Below are 4,256 nucleotides of genomic sequence, written 5' to 3'. Positions count from 1 at the left end.
ACGTGGCGCAAATCGATTGGAGGAGACCAACAAAACCCTAATTTGGTCCCAGCTCAATCAGTGGAAACCCTAGCACTATAAATACAGCATCAACTCCACAAGGAAAGATACACAAACACACAGTCACACAATCATACAGTATTCAGCTATTAAGCAATACTCTCCAGATTCCCTTACTCTCACATTATTATCTTCTCCTACATATACTTATTCTCACGCCGGAGGGTTACCCCAAAGAGGACCCCTCTGTCCCTTTCTGAGGGGTAAGTTAACGGCGTTGTTCATTTTGTAGGTGGAAGAACATAGATCCAGAAGAACCATCGGTGAAATAGTACAATCAAAACCCGAGGAAAGTAGATCTGCTACCAGTGAGTAGATCCACGTTTCTTCAAACGGTAACCAAATAACAATCCTATAACGAAAACACTGATTTATATATAATTGATACCTCATCGTTTAGTGTCATTGATTTGTAAAATAATGTAAAACAATTAAATTGAAGATAAGATGAATGAGATATTAGTGCTGATTAAAGTGATATGAATAAAATAAAACCGGGAGTTCATGCTGTCCCTCACTTAGTCACTCCCTAACCATCAGTCTTAGTTCATTTACGTTGGAGTGTACATAGACGGTTTGGTTGTTATTTTTATAAACTAGTAAGCTCACATATCCTAATCCTCTTTAACATGCTATTGTCTTTTTTATCATCTATATACCTCAATGAACAAGAGATAAATGACTAGAAAAGTGCCCTAGTATATACTCATGATAGGATATATGCCAAATGTGATCTGCAAGAAATAACAAACACAAAACTATATACCAATTGATTCGTTCGGATCGGGACATGAGGACAAAAAAATACAAGAATGTTCATCGAAAGAGATTCGAGACACCTACCACTTGATTGACGAGCAAAAAGATTGATAGAGATCTCCTAGGGGGTGTTTGGTAGAGGGATTTGACTGGGGAGAAATGGAATTAGAAATATTTCTTTTGTTTGTTTTCCACTTTTCATTTCTATTTCTCTTTCTATTTCTCTAAAACTAGAGAATTCCATTTCTCTTTAAAACAAAGAGAAATCCATTTCTCAGCAGCCTCCTCATAGCATGTCACCACCTCGTCTCCGGCCACCACCTCGTCTCCGACCACCACCCCGTCTCCGGCCACCACCTCGTCTCCGGCCGCCACCTCGTCTCCAAGTCTGCAACCGCCACCTCGTCTCCAAGTCTGCAACCACCACCCCGTCTCCGCCGTTCGCAGTGGTGAACACAGAGATGGTAACCGGTTGATTGTGGTTGCAGGTGGGTGACAGTGGTGGTGGAAATCGGCGGTGGTTGCAGGTGGCTTCTGATTATCATCATCATCATCATCGCCACCACAACCACCACCACAAAATCTCCAAAGAGGCAGTGATGACAGATCTGAGCTTCCTTTTTCTATATCTTATGTTCCAAAAATTTGAATCTTTTTAATTTCTTGTGTACTGTGGTTGAAGAAGGGGGTTTGGTGGCGGCAGCCGGTGGTGGTGGGCTGTGGTTGTAGAAAGGGCTGTGGTGGTGGTGCTGGTGGTGTGGGGCTGTGGTGGTGGGGCTGGTGGTGGTGGTGGGGCTGTGGTGGTGGTGCTGTGGTGGTGGGGCTGCGGTGGTGAGTGGTGTCAGGTTGGGTGGAGGTGGGGTTGGGTATGGTAGAGTTCTCTGTTTATTTTCTCGTGTACCAAACAAGAGAAATGATTCTCATTCTCCATACCAATTCTCTTTCTCTACAATTCCATTTCCATTTCTATTTCTCTCCATTTCCATTCTCTGTACCAAACACCCCCTAGTTTCTTTGGTTAGTTTCATGAAAGGAACAACATAGAAAACTCTCGTGTGAATGTAACGTTAGTCGGTCATATCTTACAACATTGCTCTGATATCTCTGCTTAAGGGAATTTGCCAATGACATGATTTGTTCAATATCTTCTCTAATAGATTCTCATTACTGTTGTTACGATAGAAGAAAAGGAGACCGAAACATACAAGTTGAAAGCATAGTGAAGGTGAAAACGGTCAAGTCATCGATGAATGTTATTATATGACTAGATTAGTGTTTGTTTTGTAAAGAAATGCTTAGCTTACAAAGTTTTTTGATGATTGATGGTACAATGCAAAAAACAGAAGTGAGGGGATTGTTTGCATTATTAGCTTATATCATGATTGATAGGACAATAAACACACACTAGCAGTAGAATATGCACAAGCTACATCTCATTCTAAAATGACTTCAAAATTATTTTAAAATAAAATGCTAGAAAAATTAATAAGAATTAAAACATAACATACAACCCGTCTTAAAATACTCCTTTTTGGTAAGCATACATAAACCATCCTAAAATCAATCAAATTGCATACACCAATCAATACCCAATATCATTAGAATCCCCCGACATACTCCGCAATCTGCTCAAACCTAACACGTACCAACACACGCGTATCCGCATCACAAACAACTGCAACTTCATTATCCACATCTTTCTCCACTAAACTCCCATAAACACCCTTATACCTCCCACACAAAACAAGAACACGCCCACCATACCGAGGACGCGCAGTTTCAAGAGAATCTTCATCGACACCTTGTATAATCTCCTCACTATCATCAACACAAATATCACAACTTGTTGGATCCACAACATCCACAATCTCACCTTTTTTCAAAAACAATCTTCCACCTTTTAGCTCTTTGCTTATTATTCTAACCCGAATACGACTATGCAACCAAGATTTCGAATTATCACGAACCCTTTTCGGAGATTTAGGCATATCATTCACAAACCCTAATCCTTCTCTCCCATTTCTTTGATTAATTTCAAACAACCCAACATCTTCTTTAGCATTCTTTCCAACACCTCTACCTTCATGCCACCCGTAACCTTTCAACAACGCAGCTGCGAAACTCTCCACCGGCATATCTTCATATTCATCCATTCCTCTATGATCCGGCAAGTGATCCAGATCATTCCTCAGTTTCTCCAATATCAATCTCTCAGTCGATGTGTTGGAATGATATCTATCGACTTTACGTTTGAAATCCTTTTTGGCGTGAAGATTGAGGCCGTTCGAGATGCTAGGTTTGATGGGAATGACTATAGGGTTTACAACTTCGAATTTGTTTGGTTGATCGGTACTCTTTGCCTTCTTTTGTGGTGTCCATTCGTTGGCAAGTGGAGCGATCACATTAGCGTATGATGATGATGATGATGATTGAATATGCAAGATATTTGGTGTTGATGATGAAAAAGAAATCGATAGTTTCATCGTACGCTAGAGACGTAGAATAAAATACTAGAATAGAATAATATGGAGATCGATTGTTTACCTTAGAATGTCGGTGTTTCTTGATTGATAAAATTTATATATAATGGAAAAATCTAACTATCTATATAACTCACTACCATAAAATCCTATGTGTCGCTATCACGTCGCTTCCCACTCCCTCTCGTACGACCAGATTGCTCCATTTTAAAATGGTGGTCTCTCGTAATGATTTGGGTTTTTTTAAAGGAAATTCGCGGGTCGGGTCCCGTTTTGGTCAAACGGGTAATAATGCCTCACAAACCCTACAACTTGATTCCCTTGTCGGCGATTCCTCTGACTTCTTCCTCACCATCATCTGCCGTCTTATTCTTCTTTATCATCGTTAAACCTATCTTTCACACAATTCCACCGTCCCTAGCCCAAAATCAAACTTCAAATCGTAGTTTATTCGACAAAACCCTAATTGAAACCTTTCCTTCTCCATCGTCTTCAGTTTTCCTCTCACTTCCAGACAGTTTTATTCTGTTTCACGCACCTCTGACGCGATAACAATAGTTCAGGTGAGTTCAATCAGGCTACGGCGACTTAGGATTCTTGGTAAGTACAATTTCCTTCTTCAATCGTTGTATATTCGTTTTTGGCTCCGATCTAGGGGTTGATGGTGATGCTGTTCACTTTTCCGTCAAAGTTCAGTGACTGTTGGGTTCGATGGCGGAAGGCTCTATCTAGACGATTTTGGTGAACTCAAGCAGCAATTGTAACTGTCGTTGAAGGAGACAACATTCAGCCACTGAATATTTGTCTTATCTGTGAAAATGTTACTTTGAGGGAATTTGGTGTACATATTTGTAGGTTTTTGAATATTGTTAAAGTAGGACTGGATTTGGTGTACTTAGAGGGGATTTGGTTTACAGCCAACTTTAAACACAAATTCAACTTATATTCATTATCACA

General features: G+C 40.2%; 1 pseudogene; it reads right to left on the bottom strand.

The window, feature by feature from the left end:
- Positions 1–2,401: 2,401 nt before the first annotated feature.
- On the bottom strand, positions 2,402–3,302 carry LOC143557654 (protein MOS2 pseudogene; annotated as a pseudogene).
- Positions 3,303–4,256: the final 954 nt, after the last annotated feature.

Source organism: Bidens hawaiensis, unplaced genomic scaffold (assembly GCF_021521415.1).
Source record: "Bidens hawaiensis isolate Kalapana, Puna unplaced genomic scaffold, B.hawaiensis_p1.1 tig00019079_1, whole genome shotgun sequence".
Lineage (NCBI taxonomy): Eukaryota > Viridiplantae > Streptophyta > Magnoliopsida > Asterales > Asteraceae > Bidens > Bidens hawaiensis.
This window is presented reverse-complemented; position numbering and strand designations above follow the sequence as displayed.